This window comes from Xyrauchen texanus, chromosome 47, assembly GCF_025860055.1.
Source record: "Xyrauchen texanus isolate HMW12.3.18 chromosome 47, RBS_HiC_50CHRs, whole genome shotgun sequence".
Classification (NCBI taxonomy): Eukaryota; Metazoa; Chordata; class Actinopteri; order Cypriniformes; family Catostomidae; genus Xyrauchen; species Xyrauchen texanus.
The window spans coordinates 15358043-15384831 of NC_068322.1; the positions used below are offsets into that span (position 1 = coordinate 15358043).

Sequence of the window (26789 nt, forward strand, 5' to 3'; positions counted from 1 at the left end):
TATGACCTGCTTCATTATTACTTGAACTTAAACAAAGGCTCATTAAAGATATAATGCCGGGGTGTTTCCTTTAAAGATGCTCATGCTAGTTTTGCTTAAGAAGAACGGCAACTCCAGCTCCACTTTATTTCACAATGAGAGTGCTTCTGTATTTACTTATTTTGCATTTTTGTGTAATTCTCTCATACTTTTACGATCTACATCCCCTGACGCTACCATGAGTTGTCATCTTCATCTCCTTAATCAGGTGCGAGCTGAAGTGCTCCTCTCATGCATCATTAGAGTTTAATATGATCTCATGTTATGTTAAATTAAATCAAACAATTATTTGACAACTAAAATTGTATCGTCGAATTGTAGCAAAAATAATCCCAATACAGACCGCTCTTATTTACTGCTACGAGCTCTGATGCAATGAAATCCAATATGAAAGAGAAAGCATAAACAGAAACACATAAGCAATTGTTTATCTTTCCCATAAAGTGCACCAATCCAAGATTGTGTATCACCTACAAAGGCCGTTCTCTGATTTTTACTGATTATCTGATTTTTATTGTTTACTTCTGCAGTTCCCGTTGGCCCTTTTAAAATTGGTATTGGATGCAACATCAACCGAACAATTTGGAAGCAAATAGCATAGCAGATGGGTGAAGCATGGTGTCAGGGTAAGATATTGATCTCTGCTTGTTCAGACGAGTCCATCACCTTTACCCTGGACACACCTAGACCTCTCACCCATCCTTTGTCATTCCTCGGTGAGGTCAAATCGGGCAATAGATAGCCTGAGCCAGATAGAAGAGGGAGAGGAATGCAAAGGTTCCACAAATCATATGACAAGGCAAGCACATCTCATGACAGTGGCAAGACTAATATGTGACTCACAAATACGAAATCCCAAAAAGGCTGGGTAATTTAACACATATACAGAATGTGTGCATTTGACAACACAGTGAAGATGCCATTAGGTCTGTATAATTGCACTATTTTAGGGTCATGTCAACATGACATTGAACAGATGAGTCTCTACAGGGGTGTTCACATATAATATGTTCTTGCACAACTCATGTTGAGTTTAGAAATGTACTTCTCTGAAAAGTTTTTAACATGCTGATAGTCCATGATGACAACAATTACTGGTAGCATGCTAAAAGCACAGCTACAACCCTTTCCGAAATGATGCAGCTCTAATAGATCCCCATAGATTAGTTCACCCCAACTAGTCGACCATCCGGAACCCTCAAGGTACTCCATGTGACATACTAAAAATTTTAAAGCATGCATGCACAGAGCATTTTAATATTTACTAGTAAGCCATCAGGCAGAATACTTCCCATGAGCTCTCAGATAGGATTAAAAATTCCAAAGTTTCATTGTTTACAGACACAAGCAGACAATTGAACAGATCCTGCTGGAAGTAAAAAATTAAAATTAGTACGTATGGACCCAGTGGCAAATCCATGCCCTGCATGTTAGGACACATGCAGTGAGATGTTCAGAGTTCGTAATAATGTGAACCTTAGAACCTTAGAGCCAACTTAGATTTCTACATGGACAGGTTACGTGACATGCCATGATCATCGGAAACACCTCAAGCGAAGACGGCTATGCAAGGTAAAAAAATTATAAATAATTGTTTTGCTTGTTTTGGCTGGGTTGCCACTTGATGTCCAAAGTAAATCTAGATTCTCAAGCAGAACCACTGGTCTACATCAGTGTATCCAGTGCTGAGACTAGCACTAAATCAATTACAATACAGTTGCCGCCATCAAAATGCAATGACTTAGCAGGGTTTGGACCACTAGGAGGTTTGAGGTCACAGTTCACTGCTCTGTCATCACTCAGGCAACAATTGCCAACGTGGGGTTGTCAAAATGCACACCTCTGATGGGAGAATAATTACAGACAAATAAAAACCCACACACATTAACGCAAATGGACCTTAACCTCAAAGCAATGAATCATAAAAACTTTAATGTGATTAATTAATGCACTATACACAGACAGGATAGAGAGAGGCCACTTTATGCAGAAACTGCTGATAATAATAAACTATCTACAGCATTGACAGCTAGTTTATACACATCGTCTGGTGCATTCCAGTAATATTCTCACTTTAGGAGTATATTTATATTTGTTCACTTGGCAGATGGCTTTATCCAAAGTGGTTTATTCATGGTAGAGCTACATTTCATCAGTTTGTGAGTTCCCTGGGAATCGAATCCATGACATTGTCACTGCAAGCGCTATGTTCTACCAACTGTGCTACAAAATATTTTAACTTAATTTGTATTTATTTATTGTACATTATGTAGTTACTTAATTATATGTATTATTAATCAAGTACAAATTATTATTATGATTTTATTTATGTAAATAAATAATAAATCAGTTTCCCAGGATCGTAATGGTTTTTGGCTGTCCGTCCTACAAAAATTAAATTACATTTCGGGATGGAAAATGGACACTTTATTTTGATGGAATTTTATGAAATTTAAATGCATATCTTAAAAATAGGCAAAATAATTTTTAGTGCATTGATGTTTTTGTTTGATCAAATTATTTGCTATATATGCAATAATTTTCATATCAAACAAGGAGTGAACAATCATAAATAATAGTTTTATTTCTTGTACAAAGGCCAGCGATATGTTTTTCTATCAATGTGTCCAAGAATTTTCCAGGGCCAAGGTAGCAACCCTAGTAAACAATTTCATTTCAGTGTATATGTGTACATATCAATTGCTTTAATTAGCCTATATCACATATATCAACCATTGAAAAAATCAATATTGGTTGACCATTATCCTAACTCTTCAACTTCATTTTTTGCTTGTGAAATGCACAAAACGTAATTTTAGCCCCTCACAAATATCTAAATAAAAGTTAAAATAAAAAAGCTCAAGTTTGATATTCTCTAAACTTTGAAACATCTGAGATAACACCTCAATAGCACATCATTGTATCTGCACTTCATTATTAAATGTGTTGCTGATACTTCTTGGCCACACAGTTATAAACTCCCACACAATAAAAGTCACTGCCTTAACAATGTACAGATAAACAAGCTAATGATGCTTACTGCAAAATTCCCATGCCTGGTGAAAATATAAGAACTCTTCCAACCTTGATCCATGGACTGACAGTTAGCATGACAGAGTCCAGATTATTACCACTCTCCAATCTGGTGCAATGTGGGCATTTCCTTCATGCAGTAGAGCTAAATCAAAGCAGGCCAGGAGAGCTGGAGGAAGGGTGGAACAATGCAGGAGAGACAAGCAGCATTTCACACTCTTCTCCATTGCATGTGGATTGCGGTTGTTTGCATTGGCCGCTCAGCCAGCCCGCTATATTGTATCAAACAGTCCCTGAGCCTAAGGAGGAAGAAGACCTGAGGGAATTTAACTCTGCTTTGTGTAATTTCACATGGTAGAGCAGGGGAGCATCTCTTTTGTCCCAAACGGAGTCTCCATAGGCAGTCATTGAAGGAGAGGCACAGTAGAACAGGTCCCTGGGGGGTCTCACCCTAAAACGTGAGCTTGGGCGTTGCCGGATTTGGCCTGAGGAAGCACTGAAATGTTCTACAATATTCTGAGGTTTTTTTCTGTCACACCAGAAATAACATTAGAAAGGGCAACAATTAAATGTTTTAACTGCAATGGCCTTCACTTTTCAAGAAGTGTTACATCTAAAAAGGTTTTTAAAAATGAACTCAATTTCTGAGTGAGAAAAAAGGCTGAAGGAAATTCAATGCAGCAAACAAGAGAAGAGAATATCATAAGGTGTTTCCCCAAGGATGTTTTTCAGCAGTGGTGCTGTTGTGCGCACGTCCACAAGCCTGCAACGTCAGACCCGTATTAACATGTGTTGTCGAAGAATAGATTAAAACAGGGGTGTCAAACACAATTTCAGCCAGGGCTACATCACGGTTTATTTGTGCCCTCAAAGGACCAGTTGAAAATGTTGCGCTGACAACGTTACCTGCTTTGGTAACATCCATGCAAATAATGTTACATGTTATGTGCATTGAAATGCACATTGACAGTACAGCATTGATTTTGAGGTTGGGATGCAGATGAAAATAATGATATTAACAAAAGCAACGTGGAAAAACGAACAGCTAACTTTAATATGGCTAAATTGAAATATTCTGACAGTGTGACTAGGTTGGGTCTTCTTTAAAGATTCCTTTGATCAGGCTATCCTACTAATGAAACTAAAGACATCTCTTGAAGTTTCTGTAGGCAAACAAAACAACTGACATTTTCCTTCAATCAGAGAGCATTACAGCAGCACAGATGGAAAACTGATAGCTTGGTCCATAATTACCATAGTTCTTCCATAGTATCCATAGTTATAACAATGATATTTGTAATAGTTCATGGTAACCATGTAAAACTGTGCAAGGCTCCTCACTACCATGGTTAGTAACTATGGCTTCTATATAAAGAACTATGGCATTTTTGTATTGAAAAACAGTCTAAATACATTTTGAAAGATTTTCTGCTATACCATAGGTAATAAAGTAGAGTTTGTGTTACTACAGTAAATCCATGGTACATTTTTGTAAGCGTTGTGATTTGTGAATTGAAAAGCCATCTAATTTATGTTTTATTTGTCAGTGTTGTTTAGAATGTGTGCTGCTATGATTAAACCATGCTGATAATAGATCCATGTAGCGCTGTTTCATTCCGCTGTTGAAACGAGCAAAATGCGCCTCAAAACATACAGATGACAGGGGAAGGCTCAAATACACACACACACACACACACACACACACACACACACACACACACACACACACACACACACACACACACACACACACACACACACACACACACACACACACACACACACACACACACACACACACACACACACACACACACACACACACACACACACACACACACACACACACACACACACACACATATATACACATATACACCAATCAGCCAAAACGTTAAAACCACCGCCTTAATATGGCATAGGTCGCCCTCGTGCTGCCAAACTGCATCTCATATTGGCAGTCTGAGATTATATTCTTCTCACCACAATTGTACATAGCGGTTATCCGAGTTGCTGTAGACTTACAGTTCAAACCAGTCTGGCCATTTTCTTTTGATCTCTCTCATCAACAAAGGAATTTCCATCCACAGAACTGCAGCTCACTGGATGTTTTTTGTTTTTAGCACCATTCTGATAAATTCTAGAGACTGTTGTGTGAGAAAATACCAGGAGATCAGCAGTTACAGAAATACCAAACCAGCCTGTCTGGCACCAACAATCATGCATGTGATTATCTAATCAGCCAATCGTGTGGCAGCAGTGGAGTGTATAAAATCATGCAGATACGAGTCAGGAGTTTTAGTTAATGTTCACATCAACCATCAAAATGGGGAAAAAATTTGATCTCAGTGATTTGGACTGTGGCATGATTGTTGGTGCCAGATGGGCTGGTTTGAGTATTTCTGTAACTGCTGATCTCCTGAGATTTTCACACACAACAGTCTCTTGAGTTTAATCAGAAAAGTGCCAAAAACATTCTGTGGATGGAAATTCCTTTGTTGATGAGAGAGATCAAAAGAAAATGGCCAGACTGGTCTACAGTAACTCTGTATATATATACATATATATATATATATATATATATATATATATATATATATATATATATATAAACACTTATCAGTCACAACATTAAAACCACCTGCCTAATATTGTGTAGGTCCCCCTCGTATCTCCAAAACAGTGCAAACCTGCTATTATTCTCACCACATTTGCACAGAGCGATTATCTGAGTTACCGTAGACTTTGTCAGTTCAAACCAGTCTGGTCACTGAAGGATTCGAAACGAGAACTCGTGAGCTGGTGAAGCACTGTTTTAAAAGTATTGCTCACAAAAGTAGTTTAGACATGAATCGGACTAAACCAGTCACCTTGTTTGTTGAGTACAGCCAGTGAACACGATGCAATAGAAAGTCGCATCGATTTGGTGTTATTTCAATGTGCACTTTTTTTAATGTCACCACATTAAATTCCAACTGCAATCTCATAACTTGGGTAAAAAATTATTTTTTTAGTGATGCTGGTAGATCAGCGGTGGAGCAAAGGTAAATTGGAGCAGGAAAATTGAAAGATGCTGTTTTCATACCTAACACTGGGGTAAAAACAAACATTTATTTTTCCCACCAGCCACAGTGGCTGTGAATGTCAATTTTACCAGCCACTTTGATTTATTTTTTTGAACCAGCTCCTTTGGTTATTCATAAAGGTAAATAAAACACCCCTTCTAAAGCTGTGGTGAATTATGACACGCACAATAATTAATTAATATTGCTGCAAGTAATTGCTTTGTATGTTATACAAATGCTTTAAATGGAATTAAGAAATGTTGCATTCACAATGCGTGAACTGCTCTGTGGAAATAAAGCGAACCATTAAATAATGAAATAATAATATAATATATATATAGAATAATGCCCTTAGTCATATGTGGCGTTTGCTGATACGCATAACTGAATGTCACGCATAATTAAAGGAAGTTCCTCTGATCATGCGAACTATAACATAGCTACATGCAACAACACAAATGTAAATGTTTATCTGTTCAGTATAGCATGAATACTTCTTAAAAATTATGGGCAAAATCAACGTGAATGTTTTCAAACTTTACTTATTTGTTTTTTCCACAAATGACTCTGGCACGCAAGCCCATGTTTGCCACCACTGCGCTAACTGAATGTCACGGATACAACAAAGGTTTAGAATGAACAAATATCACACCTTCCATCAATTTATTTACAAAGAATAACCTTTAAGTCAGAAAAGAGCTGAGCTGCATCGTCTTGTTGCATTTTCACCAATTTTGTAGCTCTGTAACAGGGCATGGCTAAACAGTAACAGAATATCTGAACTTTGCGAATAGCTTTGGGAATGTTCATGTCTCTACACGTTCTCCAGAGGCAAGATGTCTTCATTCAGATGTTTTCTGCTAAACCCAGTTAGCCTGAAGATGTGCTGCCACAGCTGACTTGCATGCGGTCATTAAGCAAGCCAATGCTCACAGACTGACAAGTCTGGGCATCAACAATAAATGAGAACATATTGGAGAAGAACCATTAAGCAATAAAAAAAATTAAATAAAAAAACAAAAAGACATTATTTAGAGGTGGGCCTGGAGGCTATTGAATCTACAGTACCGTGGTAAAAGTAATACCATGTTGTGAGTTTGCAGTCTGAATTTAATGTTATGAGAGAAAAAAAACGATATAAATAATAGGCAAATAAAAAACGAATTAATAAATAAATAACACATTTTTATTGCATTGTCCTCTCTGGCTGCAGCAAAAAAAAATTATAATAATAAATCCAACCAGTCTAGATTGTCAAGAATATCTTCTCAAATGACCCTTTGAGCCAATTCTTTTAATGAATCGGTCAAAAAGAGTCATGAACACTTGATCTGCATGATTCTAACAATTAACCTCTGACTCACTTCATACACATCATATATGTACACATTAACAGAAGAAAAACCTAAAACATTAACATTTTACAGAAAACAGTATTGTTTTGTTTGATTCCAGAAATGTTGGAATCTAATGGGATTCCAGGTTTTTGGAATTAATGAAACTGATTCAAAGAGTCGATTCCAGACAAAAAATAAACAATTTCTAAAGAAAAAACTAGGCAAAGTAAAATTGTATAATAAATAGTGCAATATATAAAGCATACTTTATAATATTAGTTATTTATAGTATGACGACAAAAAGTCATGTCACGCCCCTGAGTGATTCCAATGCCTCCAAATCAGAGAATTGATTATTTTTGCAATCCCTATCAGTATGTTATGACTAATTATGGCACGCAAAAACAGAAATCTGTAGGAAACAATGAAACAAACACTGCATCAAGCTTTTTTTTATGTGTATTTACACACATTTATAAAAGGAAAATACTGTATTGTGAGACAAAATTATTTAAGACAATAAAGCACAGATTTCTATGTTGAGGAACTTGCGTATTACATTTCATTATGCCCTTCTTTACACCCCTGAGCAAAAGCATGGGGCGGCCTGATGTGAGGGCCAGTTTCTCTCTCTCTCACACACACACACAAACACACACACACACAATTCAGCATTTGCTCTAACACTACTGACAGCCACATGCAGGAAGACAAAATGTAGGTAGTGGTTTGGTGTAAGAAGCTAAACACATACACACAATCAACTGAGGGTGTGGAACGCAGCTGGTCTGAGGTCGATTTAAGGGCTCCTTGTGAGCCTGACAGAAGAAGTTGCTCTGCATGTTTTTTTGGTGTGGCTGAGCAGAGCCAGGAAGCTCTTGCTGCTTGTGATTAGGCTGCAGGCCCTTCCATCTCCCAGGCTTCCCTGCAGTAACGGAAACCAGATATCTGCGTCTACCAAACAACAAGCTGCGCATCTCTGAATAAAGGGGCGGCCTCATGCAACCGCTGTCTTGTGTCTTTATAAGGACACACAGGCTTGCTGATGTATGATATTGGCAGTCTAAATCCAAAGTACCCATCAGTTAATGCATCAGCAATCTACAGGCAGCCTTTATAGTTTCTAAATTTAAGTTAATCTCCAATGTTAGTCAAGGAGTGCATTTACATGCACAACAACATAATGATAACATGAGATTTAAAATCATTGAGTTATTCACTTTTGATATTAAAGCGTATACAGGCATGCACACAACACTTGCACACATTCGATAAGCTGGGTCAGGTAAATGGAGTTAACTAGCAAAAATCTAGGCTGTGTGTGCACCGATCATTATGACCATACCACTATAAAGGTATACCGTTTAAAGCATTTACATGACCTTATACATTGCCAGTTAATCATGCATAATTCGTAAATGCACTAAAGGTTTTGTTGCTCTTTTTGCATTGAAACCAAGTAATCACATTCACATATCAGTGACGAGTAGGATCCCACCCCCCAACAACATTACGTTTTTACTCCACTGATGGTTAGGTATAGGTTTTGGGTTTGGGGTACAGTTAATAAAATGTACAGCTGAAGACAACTTGCTTCACAACTCGCTTTTGCTGCCCCTCCATGGACATTACACCTGGAAAATGGAGCTCACACATGCTCATACTTCAATTAACCTCTATAAGATTTAACATGCGTCATCAACGAAAGCACACTACAATAATGCGGTTTAGTGCAAGGAATATCATTTTCAAAATAATGTATAATAATAATGACATGAGGAAATATAATCCTAATGTAGTAATGTAAATGTAATGTCTGAATTGATAAAATATTAGAGCCTACATTAAAATATTGTAGATGTAATCATTGACAATATTAATTTAGAATATTTTAAATGTATGCAATCATGTGAAAGCATATATCTAACATAATTCTGAATTATTAATAGTTGTGTGTCACCATTGCCCTGTGCTGAGATGATTTTAGTCCCAGTACATCTATATATCGCATTTCGGTAGGCACAGACCGATTATAGCTAAAGAAAAGTCAACCTCCTATTTTCAATTTCACTGTGAGATCAGACTGGAAAATATTGGGGTGTTTGCAACAACTTCAGATCGCATTTGCTGAATTGCTCATATTTGACGAGCATCGGTAACGCAGCAAATGCCAATTTGGTGATGATCTGAGGGCCGAAATAAACGCCTTTTAAAAGCACCCTTTCAAATAATCTGTAAGAACAGAATAGTCTGCAGTGCTCAGGCTACTAAAGAAAATGGCACAATAGTGAGATGAGTGGGGGCAGTTAGGATGTGCTTATTGTGTTTATTTTTCCCATTCCAGACTGCGAGAGTGGAGATCTATGAGTCCTTACCTCACCAACAGCTCCTGGCTGCAGGCCAGTCAATCTATCTAACACACTGACCTAGAGTGTGTGACTGAAGACAGGGAAATGCGAGGAAAAGAGAGAGAAACAGACTGTGAGAGCAGCGCTTCTCAAATTGTTTTGCTTTTGCACCCCTAATTGACATTGTATCAAGCGTAGGGCTGAAACGATTAGACAATAAAGCTTGTCGACAAAATTTATTTTGTCGAGTAGTCGTTTGATCTCATTTACCGTAACATGAGATCACATTAAACAAGATATGTTCTCTGAAATGTAAGATACATTCTCTTAAAGCAAGTCTAAATATCTTATATGTTGCTTCTCAAGTAAATTTATCTTGTTTTAAGGATTTTTAGATAATTTTAAATGGAAAACAAGACAAAGATTTCTTTACTGAATTAAACTTAAAAAGTATTTGTTTCCCTTTAATTCAGTGAATGTCATTTTAAGGTATTTTTTTAAAGATTATTTTGTCATCTTTATTGTTAGTAAGAACATTTCATACAACCTTTTATGTCGGGGCACAAGCTGAATAATCGGTTAAGATCTAATGATTGATCATTGCAATAATCGCTAGATAGTTGAATAATCATTCTAATAATCAATTATTAAAATAATCGTAAGTTGCAGCCCTAATCAAGCGATAATGCCAATATGGTTAGAACACGTTTTACTACTTGCATTTAGCATTGTTACATTCCTCCCATCCACAACAAAATCAGAACAGACCTGAGCCATTTTTGGGTAGCAGCCCACCAATTGAGAATCATCAGTATTGGGGAAGTTACTTTGAAACTGTATTTTGACAAGCTACAAGTAGTTAAGCAACAGTCAAGCTACTCTTTTGAAAAAGTAGTTGGCTACACTACAAATTACTATCAAAAAGTAGCTAGCTACATTGAAGCTAATTATTGAGGCAATATTTTGAATGTTACTATCAAACCAATAATATTAATAAAAACAAATAACAAACTTTCCTTGGACCGGCATTTTTTGTTCTTGTCACATAATATTTTAGTGTGGATAATTTGCCCCTTACCTGGGATCATGCTCATTGTATTTTTTGACTTTTTTGCAATTGACATGTAAGTGCCAGCTTTACAGGTCACATACAGAGGTTGCTCTACAAATATTTGTTTGCTTTGTTCAGGTCCAAAAAAGTGGAAGGATGGTCATCTTAGATTGTTGCATAATAATACATGCAATAAATGATTTCGTTCACCAATCACTTCATTTATTTTACATGAAAATAATATATAATTAAATGCTAAGAAACGGAGAAATCTGTTCTGCATGATATTAATTATTATAATAATATAAACTGTGTATTTATAAATATTATAATAATATACACTGTATATTTATAAATATAATAATAATAATAATAATAATTCACTCTCAATAATTCTGCTCCCAATAACGCACAGATGACGAGAAGCGAAATAAACATATTTAGAACAGAAACAAAATCCCTCAAAAGGCAATAATAACTTTTTGAAATTATTTATTTAAAATAGTAAAAGGTAAATATGCTGATCTATTAAGAACAATGTGTCTAAAACATTCTTTGTTACATGAAGTATAAAATGGTGTTCTTTTATCATTTTCAGATTTATCTGCCCCTGCACGTCTAGTAAAGGTAAACAAACTGTGGTTGCTCACTTTACATAACAATCAGACAATCTCTTCTTACCCAAGTGAGCTGTAATAAGCTCTCAGTGGATGGCTTAAAAACGTAGCCAAGTTAGTAGCGTCACCACATGTACTGTAGTTAGCTACTCCCAAACACAGAATGGCAAACATAGTGTGCATGCACAACTCCTGCAGGTGATGTCATTAGAAAGGACATGACCACACATGACACAGAGATTCACTGCCAGTATCTCAAGGATCTTTACATAAGAAACCTTCTCACAAGCACTGATCACTCATCTGCCCTTGTACCTGGAACTCTGAAACCTGACTCCATTTAGAAATGAGATGATCACTGTAACTGATACTCTGTTGGTAGACTGTCACGCTCTACAAAACCCAGCCATCAAGACAAGAGTGAAATAGGAACACAAATAATTTAAAATGGTGTGTATGTGGAGTATCTTAAGTATATGTTTGAGAACGAGTTAGTGTTATTTTGAGAAAAAGACATTAATGAGGTTTTAATGGCAGTCCTTAAAATTAGAATCAAAGATTTCAATGAAATGTTCAGGGTAATGGAGGATTCATGCATTAGCCTGCATTTAACAATCCTCTTTTTCCTTTTAAAAAGAAAATTTCACAATAGTTTTTTTTTTTTTTACTCTCGTCGTTATCATTCCTTTCCATATGTTTAAAGAGAATGAGTACGGAGGCTGTCAAGCTCCAAAAAAAAAAAGACATACACACCATAAAAGTGAACCTAACAACTTTGGTGCTATATTCTAAGACTTCTTAAGCCTTAATATAGATTTGTGAGGGAAATAGACTAAAAGTTGTTTTTCGCTCAAATTCATTAACTTTCAAATCTAATTTTTGCATATTTTTCAAATATGAGATGTTTTAAAAAAAAAAAAAATGTGTTCCATGAAAGAAAGTCATACTGGTTTTGAATGGCATAATTTTTGCTGAACTTTTCCTTTGAGTCTTTGTATTCTGAAGCAATTCACATGAATATGCCAATATGTTTTTAAAATGTGTAAGAATTACATGTGTATGAATATTAGGCTGCCCATTTTCTAGAGTCAGTATGGTATTCTGTGAGCAGAATACTCTATACAGTGAGCAGGAAGAGGCTAAAGAGGCTGCTAACGGGTATAAAAATGAATTAAATACAACAAATAAACATGCAAATACAAAACTGAGTACACGTGATGTAATATGAGTCATGATAATCAGACGCTGTGTGGAGCAATAGAGACTGTTTGAGCCATCATGAGCACTTTTAGCTTTAATCTCTTAACATGAGTGCTCTCGTTGTCAATAAAACATGCACGCTCTCCAGGTGCTCTCAACATCTCATCATCAGTCACTCATCCCAGCGCTATTCTGTGATGATCCCAATTTAATTCAGATTAATGTTGGTCACATTAACACTAATAACAGATATTACGGTTTAACCTTTAACGTCAGCACTGCATCTTCACACATTTGCTTAATAATTAGTGATTTGTGTTACAGCAAAATGCCAAAGACAGTAAACAAATCATAGAAATTAATGATTTCTCACTGGAGCAGTTTTAGAGCTTGTAATGGATATATTTTTCTTATATTGGAAAGTAGCTCTGCTGTGTGTGATGCTCTCATAGTTTTTACTGGTTACCAGTATGTCACAATGACCTTTTGATATTGACAACAGAACTATACATAACTGTTTGCAATTTGTGTAGGGTTTAAAAGCAGAATTGTGAAGCTTATAATTTAATAAAAGCACTATGCATTAATTCTTCTGATTAAATTTATGTATTGTTTGAGCTCTCAAGTGGTTTAAATTGTCATTTTAGTGTCTTAGGGTTTACACCATTACATCGTCATGACTCAAAGATGAAAATGAAAAATATTTGCACAGAAAAGTTTAGTAAGCAATATTATCACATTAAAATCATGTTTTTACATTGTTTACATCTTGTGGCCATACTATTGAAACAGTGTATATTTGAACTTTTAAAGATTGGCAATGGGGGGAAGTGGGAGGGCTGAATCAATTCCATTTATGGTTCCAGGAAGGATAACTAAATATAATCGCTTTCAATTTGAATAAATCAAGCTAAGAAAAACAAATATTTACTGCAAAGTCATCGGTCGATTCCTGAGCAAATGGGATAAGGAGGACAGCATAGAAAAGACAGTCAGCCTTCCGGGATCACTCGTGCCGGCTGGTGCCTGGCAGTTTGCTTTTCTGAGCTCAACAGACTGCTGGGATCTGCAGGGGTGGTTAGCTTTGCTATTCTGAGGCACGTGGAGAAAAGCACCGCATTCTCCCACGAGATTCATCAGACACATCACTCCAGAGAAAAGTCGACTGATATTTCGTCAAGAGAGGCTAGCAGGACGTCATAAAAATAGACTAAGACTCACAAATATACATGCCCGTGAAAAGATGCACATCCCAGGAGAGATGAGTGAGCTTAAAAAAAGCATCTTAAAACATAAAAGAGATTTCCTATCAAAAGGATGTGCAAATGAACAAACAGAGAGACTCATATACACATGAATGGATCACACACATGCAAACACACACACACAGATGATACAGAACAGCTCTACAGTAGCACACTAAAGCACAGTCCCTGAGTCTATCTGAAGATGCTGGGATTAATTTAAAATCTGCAGAGCTGGTTAAGGCCGTCTATTTAGAGAGCCATGCAAAACAACTCGGCCTGAGCTGACAGCTACAAATCAGACTAGCAGACTGGATATACCAAGTAGTAGATTTAAAGGTGGGTAGATCTGTGGATTCAAAATGTATCAATGGTCAATCCCAAGTTTTATTAAAGGAATAGATGTACTTATCCTCTAGTTGTTCAAAACTTGTTTGATATTCTTTCTATGACTTTATTTTTTTAGTTTGTGGGAGTCACAAAAATACCTTGCAATTTTCAAAAAAGTGAAATGAAACTTTAGAACTTAATGGATAACTGAACCAGCAAACATGAAAAACAATTTTCGTGTTTGGTGATGTGGCATACAAACACCTGTGATTCTGAGAAACCCACACTTTGCTGAATGGCGTCACTTCTCTACGGTATTACTTTCGTAAAAAATATGATTCCGGGTTAAGCTCAATGGACATCATTTGTTGCATTATATTGATTACCACCTTCCAATGTATAAATGTATATTATACAAGTACAGTTTAAGTCAGACGTTTACAAACACCTTAGCCAAATACATTTAAACTCAGTTTTTCACAATTCCTTTTCCTGTAATCGTAGAAAACATTCTCTGTCTTAGCTCATTTAGGATCACTACTGTATTTTAAGAATGTGAAATGCCAGAATAATAGTAGAGAGAATTATTTATTTCAGCTTTTATTTCTTTCATCACATTCACAGTGTGTCAGAAGTTTAAATACACTTTGTTAGTATTTGGTAGCATTGCCTTTAAATTGTTTAATTTGGGTCAGACATTTTGGGTAGCCTTAAACAAGCGTCTCACAATAAATTGCAGGAATTTTGGCCCATTCCTCCAGACAGAACTGGTGTAACTGATTCAGGATTGTAAGCCTCCTTGCTCACACATGCGGTTCACTTCTGCCCACAAATTTTCTATCGGATTGTGGCCAAACGTTTTTTTATGGTGGGTTTTGGAGCAATGGCTTATTCCTTACTGAGCAGCCTTTCGGGTAATCGCAATATAGGACTTGTTTTATGTGGATATAGATACTTGTCAACCTGTTTCCTCCAGCATCTTCAGAAGTCCCTTTGCTGTTGTTATGGAATTGATTTGCACTTTTCGCATGAAACAACATTCATCTCTAGGAGACAGAATATGTCTTCTTCCTGAGCGGTATGATGACTGCGTGATCCCATGGTGTTTATACCTGCGTACTTTCAGGCTTTTGGAAATTCCAGACTTGTGGAGGTCCACAAATTTGTTTTCTGAGATCTTGGCTGATTTCTGTTGATTTCTTTTATTTTGAAAAGAGGCACTGTGTTTGAAGTTAGGCATTAAAATACATCTACAGGTACACCTCCAATTCAGAACACCTCCAAACAGAAGCTAACTGGCTAATTGTCTAAAACTTTGACATCCTTTTCTGGAATTTTCCAAGCTGCTTAAAAGGCAGTTAACTTAGTGTACATAAACTTCTGACCCACTGGAATTGTGATATAGTTAATTAAAAGTGAAACAATCAGTCTGAAATCAATTGTTGGAAAAATTACACATGTCATGCACAAAGTAGACACACACACATAGCACAAACAACTTGTGATGCACTCATGATTATGCACTTCTTCCTGAAGTGTTTTGCCAAAATAAAAGTTAAAGAATTACAATGATAATCTTACAACAATTATTATCGTATAATATAATTATAATAATTATTAACAATAATAGTATATTACAAATTACAATAATATTTACATTGACTGGGATATCGTATCACAACTATAGTGAACAAAAAAAGAGATCCATATAAGAATCCATTCTACATCCCAAGTTCACACACAATGTAAAAAAGGGCCAATAGAACTGGCTGTGTTCACTAATGATTTTCTCTGGAATTAATAGTTAATTTTGCTGCTGCATTATCCAGTAGAGCAGATAACAATAAAGGCATCTAATTCTACAAATTGTTTGATGTAATTCTTCTCTTCTTACTGCAACCACGTTTTTGCTTTATTTTAAATACACAAGGCACAAATTGAAATAATACAGTAAAATATAGTTGAAGTATATTCCTTTAAAATGCGGAGAGCTAAGAAGTTGTTAAGAGCCAAATATACACCAGCCTTCAACATGGGAATCCTTAAAACCCTTTCTCACCTCATTTTACATTTTCACACAATCCATTTCTTTTATGAGGTTGTTTATACATCACTCTGTGGCTGTCTACCATGAATTGCAACCCCTTAAACTCAGGAGGCCCAAAGCCTGACCTCTGACCCTGACTTAGCTCTAGTCTCCACCTCATATGTAAGCTAGGCAAAGACCAAGGACCTCCCCAAACCACTATAAGTAACATCAACGCAGAAAAAACAGTCAATATCCATTGCGATTAAGGGTCTTTTGGACTCATCGGAATCCTATAAGCTGGGCTTTGTGTGCCAGGTTCTAAGTGTTTTCCATGTCCCTGAACACAAAAACCCATCAAGCAATCATATGGTTCGTGTTATCTTTTGCTCAATGGTTGGTCCTTTAGAGCGAAATCTGTTCGCTGCGGTGCCATAAATAAAATAAATTCATGAAGCTTTTGCAGGTTTTCCCATAGGAGTCACTTTGTTCAGAGACCGCATTTTTCTTTGCATGCCTTTGCTTAAATTTAGAAAACTTGACTATCGGCATAGATTTTTGCCAATAACCAATAGTTTCCAAAAAGCAGCTTTTGGCACTGATTAATTGTTAAAACCGATATATCTGTCTCTCTAATATTAGCCATCGGCCACCCTGCTCTCGCTGTCTCTATATAGCAAAGAATTATTACATCAATAACCACATTTTAAATGCACCCACATCAGTTAGGTACATGAGTGAAGTGATACACTCCATGCATGATTGAAACCCAGTAGGGTTGTGTCAGATAAGTCTACAGGTGTGAGATATGCCAAACTTGGGAAACTCTGGAAGCCAAAAGGTCTGTTGCAGTCAGAATGGATCCAGTAACCTGCCAGCCAGGTTATTAGCACCTCAGCTAGCAGCCGACTATCAAAGCAGAGCGAATTTAGCATGGTAACTCAAAGTCTGCAGTAAACTTGTGTAATAGAAGCATTGTCTAGTGGTAGTGACTGCATTAAATGGTCTTGTCTGTTATTAGCACAAACTTTAGCAGGGCTGAAAACAAATGCAGTACTTGTGTTTTTAACCCACCTCAACCCAAATCTCGATGAAACCATATAATCAACTCTAGGAACCAAGCACAAGGGCCATTATATCAGAGTTACACTGCAAATAAAAGGTACAATGACATGGCATCTATAACACAGGGAGTACTTTGAGCAGTCTGGCTCACTGTTTCCCATCAATTGTTTTGTTCCATGTGAACAACAGGTTCAAAAGGAATCTATTAGAGTAAAAATAAAAGTAAGACACACTGATACGCAAAAGGCTTATTAAACTGCATTATAAATGAGAAAATGCTCCTAATCGAGAGTGTGAATTAGCAGTTGAATGATAACTGCAATGGTTTAAGCTAGTATGCTTTAAGAGTGCTTAAAAACACAAAACCTTGTGATCTGAGCTCCACCAGCATTGAAGACAACCTGAAAAGACCAGTGACACCACATTCACTGCTATCACTGCTTTTGTTTTGGTAAATGGCATAGTTTTAAATGCCGCTGTCAAAATCTGTGTTGAACCATGTTATTTGCAAGTCAATAAACTCACCTAGGATACAAGTTGTCAGGGAGAATGAGTGAAAAACAAACATGGAGTAGCAATCATGGTTTCACAATCAGGTGTTTCCTTTTGATGTGATGTATTGGTTGAGAAAGCATCTAAAAGGATTCAAAGTGAGCATTTGATGTGTCTCACATCCTTTCTCAACTTGTCGCACTGTCTCCATTTCAGTTCACCATGTACTGATGCTAACATTCTGTCTATCTCCTTATGTGCTCTATGGGGAAAGAAACTCGTACAAGTTTGGAACAGCTTTAGGGTGAATAATTACCGTTAATGACAGAATATTCATTATTGGGTGAATGATCTATACATTTAACATGGACACAGTAATTTTGCCCTCTCAACAAACACTTTAGATCAGATTACACTAAACTACAGGGCAACCGATGGCCAGAACAATTACGAACACTGGCTTAAAGGGCAAAGGGTGTAAAACATTTCCTGTCACAACACTGTCACTAAGACTGAGGCAATAGCATGATTCCCATTGCTAGAAACACTAAGCGACTTAAAACATCGAGTCAGGAGGCAGATTATGGGAGGGAATGTAGCAACGGGAGATGAGATCAATGAAAACTCAACCTAACCTCAAGTGTCAAATGTCAACACCTGGCAGGGCATCTGAATGACTACAGCATATAGAATGCACTCCAGAAAATTTTGCACTTCACCTTTATCTTCATCTATCTATCTATCTATCTATCTATATATCAATCTGTAGCCCAATATTTTAAAAACATTTAATCATCATTTATGTTTCTAACATATCTTAACCTCAATTTTATAACAAGCTTCCCTAACATCTACTTTTGGCCCCAATCTTGCAAGTCACAAATAGCTGTCATAGTCATCAGTCATGGTTTACATGCCTAAATGAGGACAATGATGTGTGGGGATAGATTGTGGAATTGCATTTGGATTAAAGCATTAGAAATTGTGAGTGCTGAAGCTCAGCTACATCACATTTGCTCAGTAACCCTTGGTAACATCTTGAAAGCCAGCTCTGCTTTTATACCATACCTGCACTGAACTATTATAAAACACAGTACATTTATAGTGTGTGGACCAAACTGACTGCTGATAGCACAGAACACATCAGCTCTCCCTCTCACACAATAATCTTATGACTAAAAGGAGGAAGGAAAGGATGACAGGGCCACCAGGTTTCATAAGGACCTTTGGCCTAAAGAGGAAGTGGTCCAATTCACTGACGGTGCCAACAGCTTTCTTTTCCCCACTCTGTCCCGTTCTTCCTCTCCAGACCATCTCTTTTCCTTTCTGCTCAGTTGGTTCCTCTAAAAGTATCAAACACTTACCGACAGCTGGCAGTTAATGTTTTGTCATCTCATTACCCACTGTTTTCAAAAACGGCATTCTGTTTCCTAGTCAAATTACATCCACACAGCTCACTAGCACGTTATTTCTATTCTGTATGATTTTGTATAGGAGAACAGCTAGGATGTAACCAAATATTAAAGATCAGATGGGGAGCAAAAGTACAAATTTAATCTGACATTGAAACAATGAAAAATAACCACTAATCTGAATGTCTATGGAGACTACGACTTGTGATAGACCGGTATATCAGCCAGTAGGGCTGGGTATTGAAACAGATTTCCAGATTTGCTTTGATTCTGATTCACAATAGATTGGATTATTTGATATGATTTAATTAGATTCTGATTGATTTGGGTATATTTCAGTTATAGTGTCCATTTTGCTAACATATGAAAGAAATTATCCCACAGCTAATGCTGCAAATTATAAAGGGAACCTTTTAAGTTGGTACAGTAAGAAAATATAAAATAATATTTTACATCAGGGCCCAATCTATGCAGTTCATTTGCTTTTTTTTTTTTTTTAGTGATACACCGATGTTAATCAGTTTGACTGATATTTTAAACCAATACTTGAACATTTCCACTTAATCGGTCATCAGATGTCTAAAATAGGTTTTACCGATGAAGTTGGACACAAAAGACTTTACAGTTTTGGTTGCAATATGCTTTTGTTCGAAGCTACTCACTGAAGATCTAAAATGTAGTCAAATAATTTTTGTAGACTGTGTGCAATATTAGTTTTGTAAAGGAGTATATCATATGAACTTACTAAAGTAAAAGTAAAAGATTTTAAGAATCGATATTGGGATCATTCAAATGAAGATCAAGATTCATCTGAAAATCTGTATTTTTGTCCAGCCCTATCGGACAACCTGATTAACTGATATTTGGCCATTTTGGGATTATCAGCATTGGTCAATAATTATGCCTGCTTAGTCGATTAACAGAAGTCTTTGGTTCCATTTGTGTCAGTTCTAAAATCAACCAACAGCTTTGCAACTGGAAAATAAAAACAAAAATTGTGCATTCTGAGTACAATCAATTTAAGCAATTTGTGTACATATAATTTGCTATCACTAAACTGTATTTTGTATGTATTGGCATTATATCGGCCACCCTGCTCTAGTCTCCAGATTTCAGTACTTGCATTGGCCATAGGAAAACTTATAGCCTATTTTCTATCACTAGTTAAGGCCCTGTAATACAGTGTGTCTGGGTAGATACTACGCATGATTCAGGCTAGCATGCAGGTTTTTTGACACAGACCTCCTGAGAAATCAGTCCAGACAGCTGTATTAGAACACCAATTTAAGAAGTCAAAGTGGTATTTGCTTCCCTGACAGACCCTATGTTTGTTTGCATTTGACTTGACTCTCACAAGCACTGGGTAGCTCTGAAACAGCACAAAGCATAAACGAGACTTTCACAACTGCAACATAATCATTACTAAAATTATACAAAAGAAACAGGATCTTTTTTAATAAATAAAAAAATGAATTGATACACCTGATATAAACACATCTTTGCAAACTTGCATCTAAATATAGATATTTTACATTGGACCCACCCTTTGTTAAGCCTTCTTTGAAAGGAAGTCCACATCTCTTCATTTTGTTATTTTCAACAGAGGCTTCAGACCGGCATTCCTCTTTGCCCAAGAGGACACACTATCACAGAGATTTCCTTCCTCCTTACTCCAGGAGGGAAAGGATCGGGGTCAGACACCAGTAGGGTGAGGTCACCCCAACCCACCACTTACAAAGATCAGCGACTAAGTATACATGGACACCAGAAAGCGGCTTGTTGCGAGAAAGAGTTGTTCCCATATACATACACTCAGGGTAACTGCAGTGTTTCTAAGGGGGCTTTCACACTTGGTTCGATTGCCTGTTCCGAACCAGAGTTCGATTGCTCCCCCCTCCCCCCTGCCCCCGATGGACTGTGTTCACATTATATATTTGTATCCGAACCGCGATGCGCTTAGCGTCATCAAGCTGCAGCTGGTGCGTAATCGTGTTGCTTGATAACCGCGAAATGAAAAGGCGTCAAAATTCAATGAATAGACTTGCTCGGTTCACATTTGTTCTTCTTTTTTTAACCTTTGGTTTTGTTTTCAACATCAAGATACAGAAACACACTTAGCGTCTGTCTGCCGCAAAAATACTGAAATCGTTCAAAGACAGCGGGCTGTCCGCCGAAGACAATTTTTGCGAAGGCAAGCAGAAATCATCTCTCTGCTTGCAGTGCGTGTAGCGTCAATCCCGCTTTAGTCAAGGTAAGTGTATACACACACACACACACACACACACACACACACACACACACGCACACACGCACACACGCACGCACGCACGAAAGTAAACTCTTTCCGCTCATTTTGAAAGTGACGCGTGTGAGACTGACGACCACATTATACGTCATCAATAGCGGTTCACTTCCGCGGTTTGGTTCGATTGCGTTCATATCAGCAGCGAACCGTACTGGAGTTCACATGAACCGTACCCCAGACCACCTTTTTAAGCGGACCCGAGTACGGTTCGCGGGTGCGCACCCGAGTTCGGAAGACAGCGTTCACATCACTCTGACTCTGAACTCTGACGTCATTCGAACCGGGGTGCGCATCAAAAGTGCTAGTGTGAAAGCCCCCTAAAATCAAATTGAAGACTTTTTAAGACCTGAACAAATAAAATTAACACCTTGTGTCCATAGCAGATTCCTTTTGTGCCAGAGAAACTAGCGCACAGCCATTTGGAAAATTTTGTCTTGGAACTTCTGTTCTAGCAGTTCTATATATTTGTCTATGGTATTGATGTCAAAGTGCAATTAGCTAATGAAGTGGATTTACAGGATATAGAGTTGTCGAAACTATGAGTACATTTAAGTTGTTCAGGGGATGTCATTCACAAATTTCAACTACACATTTAACATAAATTATTAACAAGTTGAAACCTAAAATTTAAGGAGAATTACACGTATAACAATGAAACGTTTGTATTATGAAAAAGTGCAGTGTGTCATAGCTGTCTGAATGTGATCTGCCAGGTCCAATTTACCTCCATGGGCGTTGGAAAAAAACAAACATTTACAGTGACAGAAAAATCCCTTCATGTGCATTTTCACATAGTAAAGGGGTTGTGTAGACTCACACCATCAACTCTTGTTGAAAAATATTTTCTGTGCCCCCCATGTAATCCATTATGATCGACTCTTCTTAGTATTTTCAATTCAAACAAATTCAAAGTTAGATGGCAAAATTTGGAAGAGTGGAGCGTGGAAAAGGGGCGGGCTGAATAGGTGAATAGCAGAACACAAACCCACACAATCTGTGGGTGTAAAAGAAATGTATCACAGATTCTTTTACTCAAACAGGCTGGAGCACACATTCAACAAGGCATTAACACTAAAAACAGGTTATCAGCCAGTTTAAAATATATAAGACATGTTTTAACACACACAAACAAATGTATTTATCATTATAACAATACATACTAATTAGAGGTTGACCGATATTGGATATTGCTGATATGATAATATGTTGAAAGAAATGCAATAATGGATTAATCTAATGATGGTTGTTAAAATGAATAGCCTATATTAAATGTGTTTAAAAAATGCTTTCCTTCATGAGACGGGGCAAGTCAGAGAGGCTTCAAGAGTCCAAATTTAATTAAATCCCAGATGCAGTTTATTGTGCAACCAAAATACCACTACCAACAAAACAAAAAAATGTTGATGCATAATGCAGTACTTAATAATAAACAAGCCCAAAACACACCGGGGACTCACCGCTTCAAGCTGCTCATTTAAACAGATAAGGGAAATAAAATTTGCGCTCTTACAATAATCTACAACCTATTAAAATATAAACACTTCTAACACATTGTCATTATTCATCAACAGTGAATCATCAGCGATCCCTTGTCATAAATGTCCGGTAATCACTGAGTGCAGACCGCTCCGCAACCACTGGAAACAGTAACACGAGCTCCCCACGTGCTTGGAACAAAGCCGCAACTTTTAAGGACACAGCGCATTAATTTATTGAATTAAATCATATCTTTCTGAAGTAATCACATTAGGACATTTCGCAATTCCTGTCTTTCCGTACCTCAATTTAAGACATCTTTAAATAAAAATGAAGACTTTTGTTGTATTATATATGACTTTATATGATCTTAAATTTGAGAAAACTGAATTTAAGACATTTTAAGACTTTTAAGGGCCCGCGGGAACCCTGGCACTGTTTAAACGGCACACTGTTTTGGTACTCTCCGTGCGAAGCTTGTGTAAATAACAAGCATCACATCCGAGGGAGACTTCGCCATTTTATTCTCTGTTGCTTTGCTTTATTTCCAGATATTCCAGTGTTGTCACTGTGTTTGTTTCCTTAACTTCCCATCGCAATCTGTGGCGGAATTGCGCTGCAACAGCTGGGTTTCCCTCTTATGTAAAACTCGGAGATTCCCCCAAAGCATATACGTGAATGTGAGGGACAGAATATTTTACACTGGTTTTATAAACGGGTATATTTTATGGTGTATGGGCTTTCCAACTGTACTCCCAGAAATTACATCCACTATGTTGACTTGTGTCGCACATGCAGCGCACTCTTCAAAAACCTGTAAGAATGACGCAAATGATTTTACATGACCACATAAGCCACGCTTCCCGGGAGAAACTCTGGTGTATAGACTAATGAAATTTTCTGTTGTTTTTTCGTTTCAAATGCTGCTTTCTGCAAAAACCCTGGAATTAATCATTTCTCAAGTGCTTGCGAACGTCAGTGTTAAGTGTTCTCTGTGTGGCAATGAGCATTTGGACAAGTCCAAATAAAACATTGTGGAGCGGAGGGGGGCGGGGCCGGGCCGGTCTAGAATGCCGCACGCCCGGTCCCCAATCGGCCTGATGGGGCGCGCGAGGGATAAAGGCGGCCGGTGACAACAGTTCGGGAGAGAGAGAATTACGGGCATGTCCGTCGTGTGTGTTTATGTTTGTGCTTTTGGTTTAAGTTTTCATTAAATTATGATTTATATTGACAAGACGGTTCTCGCCTCCTCCTTGCCCATCTTAACTCCCTTACAAACATCATCACATTTTATTCTATTTTTTACTTTCTGAAAGGAAAAAAGAACAACACAGGCTAAAATAGGTTAAAATCCTCCATATATTATATATAGCCTGTATTGGTAGAAATGACTAAACTGAAACAAAAACAAATCAATATCATTTTTAAAAGGACAGTTCACCCATAAATGAAAATTAAGTCATAATTCTCCCTGATCAAAGACACACAAGACTTTCTTTCTCATGTGGAAAACAAAGGGGGTGTTAGGCAGAATGATAGGAACCGGCAGCCTCAGTCACAATTAACTTTTATTGTATGCCAGAAAGAAACAAAAAAAGATGCAATAAAAATGAATAGTGAATGAGGGTTTTAAACAACATTAGTGTGAGTAAATTATGTTTTTTTTTGAGTAAACTATCACTTTAACTCTGACAGCCACCCAATGTTAACACACAGACAAGCCAGACAATACGTGTCGATTTTGACACAGGAAATGTTAAGGGCTACACATATCTTCATTGGCAGTGACAGATATATTACTGCCTACTTTTCCTCGATTGGGAATGACAAGTGTTTGCTTCAACACTGCTTCAAAAACAGGAAATGGCATTCACTAGGTTGGTGGTAACACAATTTATCACACATATTATTAAACACACACACACACACACACACACACACAAAACCCATGGTACTTTCAAAAAAAGAGAATGGGAAAAGAGCTGTAATAATTTGACAGCAGTATCCAACAAGAGCGCAGGCATTAAAAATCAAACCATTAAAAATGCATGAAGAAGCAACAGGATCTTCTTTAACAACTTCAAACATCTTCAGCTCTCAAACAGCTTCATATCTCATCTAAATGGATCATATTCAAAATGTCACGTAGCCTACGAATTCTCTGTACGTCTAGGCACTATAATGTGTGGTCTCGAGAGTGAAATGCAACATGAATGTCTATCTGGGCTCTAATTCTTTCCAAGGCCATGAAATGCTACGAGTGCAATGAAAAGTATTCCTCCAGTTACTCCAATGTGAAATACATTTGGGTATATGTAGCTCATTTTCTCCCATTTCTTTTGAATGAACAAGTCACCTTCTCGACTGAGGAACCGAACAGAACTAGGCGGGGCCGGTAATCAGTCAAATCTAAAAGGAAAGACGGCATTAGAAGCGCTAAGTCTACCATATATTATAATGCCCGACGCTGTCATGGTACTCTCTGGACATCACTTTCCGTCGAAAACTATGCTTTGACGGTTCGAATGCGATAATATGTGCTTCTTTAAACAACTCATTCGTACAACTTTTCCATTTCCGCTATAACTTCCAGAGTGCTGTGGGCATGATACAACAAAAAACGCCATTCTTCACACACCACAACCACGCAAACCCCGTGCATTACTATACAAAGTTAACGCAGACACGCGGTTGTTATTATATACACACATCTCAGTCTAGTAAATCTAAGGAGTTGAATTGTTTCACTCCAGCTCCGCCGCCATGTTCTAGACATTTGAGCTGCTCTTCCGCAAACCCAGTGCTGTGAATATCTAACCGGTCTCCTCTGCAATAATGTAACATTCTAAACCTATAAACCGCTCAAGTATGCATCAATTGAGCTATGACATCATAATCACTTCATACGTTCACGTGCAAAACGAGCGCTGTTACGAGCAAAACGCCATAGAATCGCCCGCAAGCGAAATACTTACAGCAATCCGCTACCGTTCCAGCCAGCCAGTCAGTATACGCCTGTGAAAGAGCTGCTCGTCTCTGGGAGGGTGGGTGAGGTTCGGAGAAGTGAAGTGTGAATCGCAAAAGAATTGTTCCTTTAAACCGATTCTTTTCAGCGACTCGAACGAACCGATTCTCCTCATCGCACAAAAGCAGGAAAACCCGTTAGATAGGAACATTGTTGTTAACCAAATGGAAATAATTGGAAATGGTCTGAGAGAAAGAAAACTGTTTTGGAGCACTGAGCACCAGAATAGCCAGGAACAGTTTTTTTTTTCCCTCAGGCCATCCAGTTAAAACTGCCTCCAAATACTTTCCTTTTTGTCAACACAACCATGTGCAATATTCAATCCATACGTTCCTACTTATATTCATATTTAATTTATATTATTTAACATATCCTACCTCTTCTTCAGCATGTTACACCTGCACATAACTGTATATCAGTTAATAAAATATTCTAACAACATTATTGCTCTGTTGTATATTAGTCTTTTTTTTTTTATCTGATATATCTTATTTTGTTATTTTTATGTCTATAAAAATATCTATGTATACATGTTTAAATGTATATGTATGTATGTACAGTATATATGGTTGCATTCTCTTTGCCCTGGAAGCTTCTGTCACCATGACACATTTCTTGTGTAAGCATACTTGGCAATTAAGCTCATTCTGAGTCTGATTCTGATAATTAATATAAATAGCCTAACATTTATTGTTATTATTATTAATGGAGGGAGACACTGTTC

General features: G+C 37.3%; 1 protein-coding gene across 1 annotated transcript in view; it reads right to left on the reverse strand.

Moving 5' to 3' along the window:
* The window catches only part of rap1b (RAP1B, member of RAS oncogene family), a 61000-nt gene extending 34905 nt beyond the window's left edge, over positions 1-26095 (reverse strand). The window contains exon 1 of the mRNA XM_052120768.1: positions 26016-26095. The gene's annotated coding sequence lies outside the window, so the exon portion shown is untranslated. The remainder of the gene's footprint in view (positions 1-26015) is intronic.
* Between the last annotated feature and the right edge of the window lie 694 nt (positions 26096-26789).